Source organism: Castor canadensis, chromosome 9 (genome assembly GCF_047511655.1).
Source record: "Castor canadensis chromosome 9, mCasCan1.hap1v2, whole genome shotgun sequence".
Classification (NCBI taxonomy): domain Eukaryota; kingdom Metazoa; phylum Chordata; class Mammalia; order Rodentia; family Castoridae; genus Castor; species Castor canadensis.
This window is the reverse complement of record NC_133394.1, coordinates 26844100-26858439: the sequence shown is the minus strand read 5'-3', so window position 1 is coordinate 26858439 and position 14340 is coordinate 26844100. Positions and strand designations below refer to the sequence as shown.

At 35.3% G+C, this 14340-nt stretch overlaps 1 protein-coding gene across 4 annotated transcripts in view; it reads right to left on the bottom strand.

Moving 5' to 3' along the window:
- The window catches only part of Grid2 (glutamate ionotropic receptor delta type subunit 2), a 1442266-nt gene that overhangs the window by 275454 nt on the left and 1152472 nt on the right, over window positions 1-14340 (bottom strand). The window lies entirely within an intron of this gene.

Sequence of the window (14340 nt, the reverse complement as noted above, 5' to 3'; positions counted from 1 at the left end):
TGACAACAGCAATGTATATATCATAATATATATTAACTAAGAAAAAACCAAACAAAAGGCTCTAATATCTTGTGAATTTAATCATTCTGCAGTTTTCCTGTGTATGGTACAAAGTATGTACAATTTCTTTTAATCATGATAAAGATAATTGCCTTAACACATTAGGAAAAATATGGAATTATCGTAAATTGTATGGCCTGCACCTCTCTATGTCACCATTGACTGCTAGCTGGTTTTAAAATTTATGTTAATGTGGTGTCTTCAAATAATCTAATAAACTTTAACAGTAGACTAGTACATTTTTATATTCTTACATTCTTGAAAATACACAAAGGACTTCACTAATTCACATAAATTCCCCTGAGGATGATCAAATTTCTAAAGAGTGTTAAGAAAAAATCCTAATACAATCATGACATTAGAAAGCTGTGTCAGAGTTGCTGGTGACATCACATAATTCAATCAAGTACTGATTTTACTTTTCCTTTCTAATATACTTAGTGACTTAAAAAACTTAATATCAGGAAGTCCTTACTCATGCCTAACTCCAAACCCTTCTGTTTCAGAAAAGCCTTTCGTTTTGTTCTCAGAGAAAATAAATGTACAATAGCTGCTTACCACTTCTAATACAATATTTATGTAATAAAACACTTCCTTTTTATCTTCATTCTTTAGCTTTTTCCTTGTTCAGTTAAATACTAAATTACTTTTGTTCTCATCCACGGGATCTGTTACTTCTTTGTAGGTGTTAGCTAATCCATTTCTTTCTCAACTACTATAAAGTCTGCATAATTTGTAGATGTAAAAATAGGCCATGGTAGTATGGTGGTCTTTAAAGGTCTTGAACAAGTCTTATACTACTACTATATTACCCTGGCCGTTTTCTTAAATAAAAAACAACAATGTTACATTTCAAATTTGTAATTGTCAGATAGTTCATGCTAAAACTGTCTTCATTCCCCAATTTGGCCCTATCCTACACACACACACATACACACACATACTCCTCTCAAAAATTATCACATATCTGTCCCTATTAAATTTCATCTTACATCTAATCACCTTGCTAATTTTTCAAAGTCCTTGTAAATTCTAACAGTAATCACCCCTCTCAATATTGAGTAATCTGCATATTTAATAAGCTTACTCCTTATTCCATACTTCAAATCAACATTGAAACTGTTAATTAGAATCAAGACCAATGCTGGCTTATGAAAAAAAATTACTCAATATATCCTTCAAGACTGACATTGAACCATTGATCACTACCTTGTATGTGGTCCACTAATAAGCTATGATACAATAATACATACTAATACTACATGAAACAATGGCCCAAATAAAATATAGTGTGGATCCAAATGAGGAATCAATAGTAATTTGTAATTTTTTTTCCTTGAATTTCTTTTGAGGAGCTTGAAACATTAATCACATTATCAAATTTTTCATAGGGAAAAAAAGTCTAGGGAGAAAGAAGTTACTAGAAATAACAGTAAGCAAATTTAATAGTTTATTTAAAGACTCAATGAAACATGACTACCAAAGTAAGGTAGAAAGTCGCAGTGTTAGTGAATATGCCAATGACTTGACTAAAAGCAAAAATCCCGGCTCTTCATAACATAGAGCAGAAGACCAAGTTTCTACTAATAAGTTATAATTTTCCAAATTCTGAGGTTGTATTTCTTCTTTTTAGTGAAGTAGGTCTGTGGATTTCCCAAAACCTCCTACCTATATTTTTTCAAAGAATGATTCAGAGGTATTATACTCTGTTTCCAATTAGATGATATTTTGTTTTTGAGGCAATCCAACCAAAGTTGTCCATTCTGATGTTGATAAGCCTTGTTAAAAGCTAATCTGAGATTACAAGTGCCCACTGTTCTACAAATGTGTTTCCCACCTCCCACTCAACAGTAAATCCTGAGAAATTTGCAGCATTTTCTCAAAAAAAAAAAAAAAAAAAAGTCATGGTCTTCACCTGAGAAAAGAGCCCAAGCTGGCTAGCTATAGATGCTGTTCCTCTTCTTTCTCATCCCTGGATCTTTTCTGACCTTCCCCTTAGCATCAGGGCTTGAAAATAGGTATTCTACTGGGGTGTTTGTATATGTGTAGGAGTAGAAGAGAAAGCCATTAAAATAAATTGAATTGACAAGGGGTGTGGAGGAGCTAAGAGGATCTGAGAACAAATAGGGTCAAACAAGTGCTTAGTAGAGAGTGGGGGTCAACATGTCATGTTTGCTGGCAGGACAGACTGGCTAGAAAGAAAGGCAGAGCTGGAAAAACAAAAATAGGAAAGGAAGGTAAGAAGGCATGACAGAATAGGAGTTTCTGACTTTTGATCTAAGATTTCTTTTGTCAAGGTATCTATATGAATATGTTTTTATCAGGTATCTCAGATCTTGCTTAATAAGATATCTCATGTATGTATAGTTGCTACATCTCATGTGTATGTAGTTGTGTGTAAAATTGTCCCTCCAATTGCAAAAGTGGAGGGACATTGGAAATAATTTAATTGTGCAGTGAAACAAGAGAGATATTGTTTTTCTTTTTAGATGGAAAATTGAAGTACAAAGTAATTTAAAAAACTTGCATCACTTCTTATTTGCAGAAAGGAGACCTGAACAGGAGGCAGGTTTTCACTCTCCTTCAGCTGTGTTCTTTCAAATGACCCCACCTGCTAACTCCACTCTTGCTGATCCATCACTGTTCTTCCCGATCCATCACTGTTCTTCCCACATTAACTTCACAAAAGCCTACCCTATGCTCAGATTACTTCTTCGACAGTAACTAAAAGTACTTCCAGATACAGGGTTTTTAGCCATATGCATTAACTCATGGTAGATAGAATTTGCTTGTTTAGCAGACTTCAGATGTGAGAGAAAGAGAGATGAAGATGGAGATGGAGAGAAGGAGAGAGAGAGAGAGAGAGAGAAGAGAGAGAGAGAGAGTATTGATTTATTTAGAAGGATTTAGCTTATCCAGAAGAAGGAAATCACCTTAGGGGATGTGGGAGCTCATTAGGTTGGCAAAATTTTTGTCTTGGTGAGCTCCATATAAACAGTCTCTGCTAATGCTAATAAAGCCTTGTTTCTGGGAGCCACAAATAAAGTGGGAGACAGCTTTTAATTAAATGCTCACTGAAGGGTGTCTTTGAAAGATCAATGTACTTCTTAGAGTTTTTCCTTTTTTTAAGATAAAAATTCTGCCTATGACATCTAGATGGCTATGTGCTCATAAAGCATCTGTCACTGTAGTACTTAAGTGGCATGCTAAGTAAGCCATTTCAACACTGAACAATACAAGGTAAGGAGATGGATATCTTTCTCTGTCAACAGTGCCTGTGTATTCTGGAGCTAAGCCTATACAGTTCTGTGCTGAAATGAAACATAAAAAGCAGTATGAATCAGGCCTAGCTCACTTCACCCACCTTGATTTTGGCTGATCCCAATAAAGTGTGCATATTTCCCTGCTAAGAACTATGAAATAGGCAGCTGCTAGAAGACTGAAGAGAGAGTGGGTAAGACACTGGAAGCCTGAAAGGCGCCATTTGGGGTTTTCTCTCTTATGTGGAATAAGAACCCAAAGAAATGACTCTCAGATTTCTCTCTGTTTTTTTTAATAAGGTATACATAGAATTGATGGAGTTTCAAAGTCTCAAACAAGATTTAGAAATTCCTTTCTCATTTACTGAATGAATATTACTTGTAACAAATTATGTACTAGGTACTCAAGAAGGTGCTGCATAAAGCCCTGGGTTGGTACAAAGCTGATTAAAAACAGCCCTCAAAACCATGCAACCAAGTTGGGAAGGTAAAACAAGCAAAATAAGATGACAGTGCAAGGGCAGATGTAAATGAGATAGATACGAAGTGGTTCAAAGGAGAAAGACAGTAAATGTAATTATGAATGTGGAGAAGGTTACATAGAGGAAGCGGCATTTGAGCTGTGCATTACGAGAGGGGTAAAGAAAGATGAGGGAGAAGAGATTTCATTCCTAAAAACCGATCTCCTGACCCAGAGTTACTGTCAGTAGTTGTTAAGTAGCAGCTTGACCTTCATGCTAGTCAGTCAAGTACTAAGGTGAAACTGCAGAAGGAATCATTCCTCTGGTTTATTAGTTTTGCTTAGGGTCAAGAAAGATTTGGCTGACATGCCAGGGTTTTTTTTTAAAACTCCCTCTGTGGTGTTTGGAGGATTAAGTGACAAAAGCCAAAAGACAACTCCTGTAGGATGGGCCATGAGGTTGGTGCGGCAAACACCAACAGGATCAGTGAGGAATGCAGAGGCTTAAGTGGATTCAGTGAAGGGGAGAATTTAGTGTATGCATTTGTATGAACAAAATAGTAAAAACAATCATGATTTACCAAAAATAGGAGCGGAAGGAAGACTGCGAGTTCAAGTAATCTATATGAGCTGCTGGAGAGTAAGTAGAAAAAAAAAAAAAGCCAGCGCTATCTAGGGTGTGTTCAGGAACTATGCTGTTATTTATGTCTTTCTTTCTCTTATATAATATTTATTTTAAACCTATGAAGCTAAACTTCTTTCTTTCAGACTTAAAATAATTATGGAAGCCTGACAAAGCCATTTGGCTAACAAGTTGTAGAGGATTTGAATGCAGATTTATTTGAATACAGTCTTTTGTACTCTTTTCTAAGATACCACAGAGATTAGAAATAGCTAGCATTAACCTAGTTAAATATAATGGCATTATTAATCATTTTCTGCAAAGCTTTTTTTCTTTTAAAAAAAGAAATTTATAATGACTCTCTTGGATTTTCTTTATTCATTTGTTTATTTGTTATTCATTTGTTCATTACAGATTTAACATATTTGCTATTGGCAGATGATATGGTTCTTTGGTTAAGACAAAAGTTCTAATGCCAGATTTCTTGTGTTTACTGTCCTAGCTTTTAGTTTCATCATCTATGAAATGGAGGTGATAATGACATCTTCTTCCTGGTGTTATTATGAAAAGCAAGTGAGAAAATAAGTAAAACATTTACAAAGTATCTGTCACACAGCAAGCACTCGATAAATGTTAGCCATTCTTATCTTTCGTTCCGTGCCAGGTACACTGAAAGGTATCAGAGGACAGCGATGAATATGACATAATCCTCGCCTTTGAAGAATTTACAATCTCAAAAGACACACATGGGTAATGACTAACTGTGCCTGGGCAAATGGAAGATGGCAGAAGACAGAATGGGCTAGATACCAGGCCATTTCATGGAGAGAGAATAGAACACACAACTTCATAGAGGTGTGGAATACCCCGCAAGGGTTTGGCTTGACTAGAGCATGAACAAGTTGAGAATGGGTTAATTGGTGTCAGGAGACAGACATGAAGCTAGACCAGCACTCAAAGGGCTCCATATGCTCTCCTAATGTAGTTAGACTTTGTTTTGATTGCATGAGATTAGGATGTTTTTAAGCCAATTTTGGAGATGGAAGAAGGTCTAGATTCCATACTTTGGAAAATAAACTATAATGTAAAGAGAATGGACAGAAGCAACAGTTAAGGTAAAATAAAATATAAACTAAAAAAGATAAAAACTGAAGCAGCAGCCAGGGAATGTCAGGGATTTTTCATTACTTCAGATTGATAAAAGGAGAAACAATAAGAAAAAAATAAGACAGGAAAGAAAGCAAAATTTAGAGGAAAAGATGGAAAAGAAATATACGACATGAAAATAGTCTTATTCTCATTTTAAAAATAGTTAATCAAACAATTCAATTCATTTAATAAGCTAAAGAAGAAAATTACATGAGCATATCAATTGATAAAAAAAGAATATGAAAAAACCCAACAAGCAATTATGATAAAAGCATATTGAAAACTCAGAATAGAAAAGAATTCCCTCAACTTGATAAAAGCAAACCAAACCTTATAGATAACCTAACGTGACACTGAAAGACTAAAATTCTTTCCACCAAGATCAAAAGCAATGCACTATCACTATTCTTTTTCTTTTTTATTTTTTGGCAGTACTGGGGTTTGAACTCTAGGCCTCACACTTACAAGGAAGGTGCTCTACCACTTGAGCCACTCTGCCAGCACAATTCTCACTCTTATTTTTAGCACATTATTGAAAGTTCTAGCTAGCAGAAAAAGAAATAAAAGTCATAAAGATCAGAGAGAAAGAAATAAAAAAGCCCAATTTGTAAATGGCAAAAAGGTTTACTTAGATCTCAAAGAGACTACCACACACACACACACACACACACACACACAACCTAATTAATGAGTTTTACAACATCACATGAAGAAATTAGGGCACAAAAGATGAATTTCTATACACTAGCAATCAAATATATGAAAAACTGAAATTAAAAATGCAATACCATTTGCAATCATTGAGAAAAAAGTAAATCTTTAAGTATGAATCTAACAAAACTTACATTGGACTTGTGTGCTGAAAATTACACATTGCCAATGAAGGAGATGAAGGAAATCAAACAGCTAAATAAACTCAACTGACATACCTTGTTATGCTCAAAGTAGGGAAGATCTAAATTTTCCCCAAATTCATACACAGATTTAATGCAAATTCTGTCAAAATTTCAGCAAGATTTTTTTTGCTACTACAGACCAGATTATTCTACTCATTGTTATTATTTTTATTTTGTGGTACTGGGGTTTGAACTCAGGTCTTTGTGCTTGTGTGCTTGATAGGTAAGCACTCTACCACTTGAGCTGTGCCTCAGCCCTTTCCTAAAAAAATTATTTTTCAGATAGGGCTTTGCGCTTTTGCTCAGGGCCAGCTTCAGGCTGCCATTCTCCTACCTGTGCCTTTTTGAGTGGCTGGATTACAGGCATGCACAGCTTGTTCTTTGAGATAGGGTCTTGCTAACTTTCTGCCTGGGCTGGGCTCAAACTGAGATCTTCCTGTCTCTTCATCCCAAGTACCTAGGATTACAGGCTAAGCCACTGCACTCAGGAAAGATTGTTCTAAAATGTATGTGGAAAGGCAAAGGAAACAGAATAACCAAAAAGCTGGGGGGGAAAATGAATAAATATGCAGAGTCACCATACACAATTTTTAAGTACAATAATTAAAACTGAGTTACTGGAGAGGAGTATACAGCTTAGGAACACAGACATGGATGCACACAGTATGGGCAACTATTTTTTTCCTTTTTTAAAAAATAACAAAAGTACAGACAAAATTCAATGAGGGAAGGATGGTCTTTTCAGCAAATGTTGATAGAGCATTTGAACATTCATAGGCAGGAAAATGGTATCAATTTAAGCTTTATACTTAGTGTGAAAATCTGCTCAAAATGGATTCTTGATTTCAATGTGTAAAACTACAAAATTGTTGGGAGAAGAGACAATGTGCGAGACCTAGGACTTGGGGGAGAGTCTTAAAGCATGGCACCGGAAGCCCAATACACAAAAGAAAGTGAAAGGATATAGTGGACTTTTTCAAAATTAAAAACTTCTGTTCTATGAGCTAGCCTATAAAAAGGGTGGAAAAACAAGGTAAAATGGAGAGAAAAATATTTCCAAACCACGTATCTGACAAAGAATTTATCTCTAGCCTGTGTAAAGAATTGTACAGCAATAAAAAAACATAATTTGCTAAGGAGGATATAAAGGTTACAAATAGCCACATGGAAAGATGGTCTATATCACTAGATCCTTGGGAAATGCAAGTCAATACCACAGTGAGCTGAGTGTAGTTGTACATAGCTATAATCCTGGCAATTTGGGAAGGGGAGATTGGGATCAACCTCAGCAAAAAACCTGGGTGTGGTGCCTTGTGCCTCAATCCTAGCTATACAGAAGGCACAGGTAGGAGAATTTTGGTCTATGGCCAGTCGACAAAAACACCAGACCCTATGAGAAAAAACAACTAAAGCAAAAAAGGGCTGGTGGCATGGCTCAAGTGGTAGAGTGCCTGCCTAGCAAGCACAAGGCACTAAGTTTAAATTCCATTAATTCCCCCCCCCAAACAAAAACAAAATCAAAACAAAACAAAAAGGGCACAATGAGCTATCAATACATAGGTAGCAGAATGACTAAAACAGAATGGGGATGTATGTGCAAGGTACTGGGTTTGAGTCCCAGCATCACATTGAAAAAAAATGAATGAAATAAAAATAATGACAACATCAAACACTATCAAGGATGCAGAGATCTGGATTTCTCATAAATTGCAGCTGGGGATGTAAAATGGCACAACCACTATGGAACACAGTGTGACAATTTGCTAGAAGTTAAACATACCATAAGACCTAGCAGTCTCACTCCTAGTCTTTTATGCCAGAGAAGTGAAAGCACATCCACACAAAAACTTGCACATAAATGTTTTTTAAAGTTTTTCTTTGTAATAGCTTCAAATTGGGGCAACTATAATGTCAATCAATAGGCAAATTGTTAAACACAGTGTTATACATCCATACTATTCACTCAACAATAAAAAACAATGAACTATTGATACAACAACATGGATGGATATTGAGGGTATTATGCTAAGTGTAAAAAAATTCAATTTCAAAATTGCACATATGGTATGATTCAATTTATATAACCCTCTTGAAATGATAAAAATTGGAGGAATGTAGAACATATTAGAAGTTGTGAAGGGTTAGTGATGCTAGAAAGGAGGGAATGATTGTGACAATGGAGTCGTATGAGGGATATATTTGTATGGATGGAAGAGTCCTGTATTTTGGTTGCAGTGGTAGTTTTGCAATACTACTACATGTGTGATAAAATGGCATTGAATGACATATACACATTGTAGCAATGGCAATTTCCTGGCTTTAATATTGTACTATAATTACTTAAGATGTAAGCAATGAAACCATGGTGGGGTAACTGTAATCCCAGCAGTAAGGAAGTGTAGGCAGGAAGAAGGCCAGCCTGGTCTACAATGGAGATATTCTGTCTCCAAAAAATATATATATATATAATCATGAAGAAAACCAGATGAAGAATGCATAACACTTTTCTGTGCTTTTAGAATCCCTTGAGAAATATATTATTTCAAAATAAAATATTGAATGAAAGTTTGCTCACATATGAACAGAACCTTCTGCAATATGATAGTTCATGGATTATTAATGATTTGTTTTTCAAAATTTTACTATACTTTCATATTTTCTAAAGTTAACCTTGTATGGCTTTTATAATTTGAAGACAATGCACTCAAGTTGAATAAAAATAAGTCTAACTTCCTTGTTGGTTGTTCAAGGCTAAAAGTGAGAGACAGAATGGGGACCAGAATGGCAGAGCTTGAGATGCAACTTTTATGCAAAATTGCTTTTGAAAAGTAGCATAAGAACACTGATTTTCCTTATATTAGGAATTCATTTCTTCTCAACTAGTGTAGCTTAGAGGAGGTAAAAGACACATCCTCTTTTGTTTTTAAGGCAATGTACAAAAACAAGGGTATGTACCTACATTCACTATAAGTGAAAATGTTAGCCTAGAGATATGAAGATTTTAATGCCAAATATTTTAAAATTACCTTTAATCCTTTGATAATGTCAAATTAAATAAACTTGGGGACAAGAAGACATGTGGATCAGATTTATCACAAGTACAGGCAGACTAGTTAAATGCCGTAAGTAGATGTGTATTAGGTACTCTTTTACTGACTTTCAATACAAGGTCACATTTGCTTTTCCACCCATTTTCCTCTCCATAGTTAAAGCTCTTTCTAAAATGATGCCACTATTGCCTCCAGGAAAAATGCCAAACTCCTAATAAGTTTTACAATGCCCTGCAGGAGTCAGTCCCACCTCTTTTTCATTAGAGAGCAACTGCTAATTGCTACCATTCTGTCTGTCCTCAGATTTTATAACCAAACTTGGTAACTGGCTAAGATTTCTAAGCAAAGATAGCATATAATTACCATGTAGCACTCAGAAAAACAATTGCTCAAAAATATTTCCTTTTCCAAATATAGACAAATGTGGGTCCAAAAATGCTATTATTGGTATGCTAGGAGAAAATGGTTTCCCTTATCTATGGACAGAATATTTATGGAGTTTTTGTTATCTTCTTGGAAAGAAATGCTACCTCAATTCATTTGATGCAGGGGTAGCATTAACTCAGTATTTTGTTTAGTTCAACCTTACGTGTTTCAGAGAATGAATATATTAAACACAAACACATGGTGGGATATGGGATCCCTTTGACTGGACCCCAGCAGATTCACATCTTTAGAGTGTAAAAATACTTAAGTTACATCAACAAAGACGAATCTGACTCTACAGTTATTAATTATGTAACTCTATAACTATGGTTATAGTTACGGTCACTTTTGTGTGAAATAAGTAGCTTTTTGAAAATTGCATTTAAGGGCAAATAGAGCTAAAGATCATGTTTTGTTGTTGTTGTTCTTTTGTGAGTTTATGGGGGGCATCTGGGGATCCAATCCAGGGTCTTTTTTGTGCCACACAAGTGCATTATCACTGAGCTACACCCCAGCCCCTACCCAGTGTTTACACTGCAAGTACCTTCAAAGCTCTCTGTGCTCCACTCACCATTGCCACTTTCAGCCGGAGGACCAATAAAAAGCATTCATTCCATTTGCGAGCTACATGACTACTTTTCAATGAGAATGAAGTCCACAGTGTCATTAGAGTCTTATAGGAATGGCATTTTTCCCCTTTAGAAACTGGACTGTATATCTCAATACTGCCGATCCCAACCGTGTCACAACCTGTTGCCACAGTACATCATAAAATCTCCTGCAGCAGAGTACACTTATACTGCACTGTTCCCAGCACTGAATGGATATGAAAATTAAACTTATGGGCATTTTTTTTAAAGGGAAAATTAATTTTCAAATTTTTAAATGGCAGTACTATTGCTATGGCAACTAGAAGGTTAAATGCCAACCAATATCTAATTTTGAAAAAAGGATATAGTTTCATAAAATATATTCAGTTTCCTGAGAACTGAATTTCTTCTACCAAACAATAAGACTTTCTGCCAACCATCTGCTGAAAGGAGCTAATTTTTCCTCTCTCTCAATGATATTCCTCTATCCCGTCTTCTCATATTGGTCAAAAGAAGACATTTTGAATTTGGGGATGAAGATAAGATTGTGATATATTTGCCAATGGCAGAGAGAAGTTTGTCTGACAAGGAGTTACATTAACATGTGCTAGTTCATTTAATGAGGAGCAAACCTTATGAATATATATTAAATATATATTAAAAATCATGACACTGAATGGTACTGAGCAAAAAAAAGTTTTGGTATTTTCTAGGAAAAATTAGAATTTGTCAAGAACCTTTGGCATTAGTTACAAATGGAACTTTGAATGTTTTCAAGAATGATTGCAGACAATTATGTTTACCAATACAGCTGAGGCATGAAATTAAAAAATATCTGTAAATTTGGAAGGAGAACCAGACTTCTTTTTAACTTATTTGGCTTTGATTCTCCCTTCCAAAATTAGTCCAGTGATAATATTAGAAGGAAGTAGAGATTTATTATACCCACTAGTGACTTCTAATAATGCCAGTTGGCTCTGCAAAGGAATAACTTCTTAAGAAATCAATGTTCAGTTACTTTGGATTATAGAACTACACTTGAGGGAAACATGAAATTATGATTTTTTTCTATTAAGTTTTACTTTCAGTGAAACCTTAGGGGTGTAAAAAATTTGAGCGTTGCTTCTCTCACTGTTATTGCATGAAAGTCTAGGTACAAACTGATGCTGGAGAATTTAGTAAAAACTAAATATCTCGATACATCCATAAATCATCATGTCTGCAACCTCTGAGAAATACCACATCAAGCATATAGGAGCCACCATTAAGTAAGGGAAAAGACTTCAGCAGGAAAAGCCACGGATTGGCACTGTATCAACATTACCAGCTCTGATGCTTATTGTCTATAATTATGAACACCGAACTTCAGAAATTCTGTTTCTTCATTACAAAGTGGTAATAGAAGTGCTCATATTATTAGAGTTAATTTGAAAAAGTAAATGAGAATTTTGTAATATGCTTAACATCTGGCTCATAATAAATTCTTAATGTCAGCCATGATTTTTGTTTATGGCTATGATTACTGTTGTTTGTTGCTGAGATAGTTATTTTCCTTAATTTTTTTCTTTATTTATTTTAAAATGCTACAAACCAGGTGTTGGTGGCTTATACTTATAATCCTAGATACTTGGTAATCTGAGATCAGGAGGATTGCAGTGTGAGGCCAGACCAGGTCAAAAGCTCACAAGGTCCCATCTTAACCAATAGCTGGATGACATTGTACACACTTGTCACTCAGGTTACATGGGAGGCTGAGATTGGTTAAGATCATAGGTTTAGCTTAGCCCAGGCAAAAAGTTCATGAGACCAAATTTCAACTGAAAAATTTGGGTGTGGTAGCACATATCTGTCATACCTCCTATAGTGAGAAGCATAAATAAAAGACTCATGGCCCAGGTTGGCCCAAGAAAAAAGTGAGCTGACACAGCTACAAGTTAACTTGAGAAAAAAGAGCTGGAAGTATGGCTCAAGTGGTAGGGTGCCTACCTAGTAAGCACAAAGTCTTGTTCAAACCCCAGTACCTCAAGTTTAAAGTCAGATGTGAAGAGTTTTATCTATAATCATACCTAAAATGTTGCAAGTTAAACATTGATAAGAAACATGTTAACTTTTTTTTTTGCCACTTACCATTTTCAACAATGTGGATTAACCTGAAAGTCACTATGCAGATGAAATGAGCGAAACATAGAAAGACAATTACTATATGATTTCACTCATAAGTAGAATCTGAAAAAAACCCAAATTCCTCTAGAAGCAGAGAGAAATTTGGAGATGTTGGTCAAAGGATATAAACTTTCAGTTTGTGTCCATTTGTTAAGATAAACAAGTTGTGGGAGGTCTAAAAAGCAGGGATGGTGATGGGTATGACAATTACTGTGATTGTGGTAATCATTACATCATGTATGTGTATGTTAAGTTGCTACATTGAATGCCTTAAATATATTCAATCTCCATCTGACAATTACAGACCTATTTTTCTTGATGTTATTTCTGTGGATTGGATGTTGGATAACCAAAAACATCTTACTCTGAGAGGCAGATATCAGTTATAGACACCATTAGCTCATGTTAGGATGTATGCCTGTAGAAATAGCCCAACACAAACGTCACTGCTATTTCCTCAGTGCTGTTGAGAGCCTGGAGAGTGCCAGCCTTTACCTCCTCATTGTTAGCAATGGATAAGGCTACGGTCTCCTTTCTAAGTGTTCTCTACAAACAAAGGGCCATTCCAAAGTTCAAGTGTCTAGGATGAGAACCGGTGTGGCACATTTAGAATAAAGACTCAAGATCCAGACCAATATAAAGTCTTTATTCAGTCACTTATTAGTGGCATGCCTTTATGTGTGCTTATCCTCTCATCAGCTTCAGCTTTGTCATTTGTAAAATGATTTATCGATAGTATGCATTTTAGAATATGGTTATGAGTGTTAAATGAGTCAATGCACATAAAATATTTACCATAAGTATGCCATCTTATAAATGATCAAAATATGTTAATGATTGGTACTATTAATTTCATTGATTTTCTTCCAAGTTGTTGTAATAATTTTGATTATTACTGAAATTGTGGTGCTGTTGAAGTCATGAGTTTAATCTTCAGAAATTTCACTGCATACTATTTCTAATTTATACTACCCATAGAACTAGCTCTCAGGGAAATAAGTTGGGAGAATATGAAGGTTCTATATCAAAGTAATAATTAAACAACAACTTGAGAAGCATGATGTGTTGAGAGAAATTGGAAGCATCATTTTTATAAATGGAGAAAATAATTGACTGCCTATTAGCATCACTAGATTAATTTTGGAGGTTTCAGTTTTAATAACATAAGCAAATTAAAGAAAAAAATCCTATTACTCTCTCTCTCTCTCTCTCTCTTTCTCTCCTCTCCTATCTCTATTCTCTCTCCTCCTGCCCTCAATGACCTATCGCTTTCACTCATCTATATGGATATGGATTCAACTATTTTCTCTGACAGCACATAATGGGACAGATTCAAGGTGAAGACTGTTTTAGTACGATTTCCTTTGCCTTCCTTTTCACAGTATTTCTAGACATAGTAATTCCTTGCTGAGGTTCAAGTTATAAAGATGTGCTATCCTTCTACTAAATAAGGAACACAGTACTCAAATATAAACAACATTTTATTTTATAAAAATGCTCTACCAATACTGTACTTTTAGGAGTTGGACTATCTGGTGATACTCTGCAGTGTCACATACTTAAGACTTTACTCAAAAGGAGAGTGAAAATTCATTACTAGATGCTACATCCTTATTCTCAGAGAGCGCTGGCCACCATTTCTCATGCTTGGCGACAGTGGAATC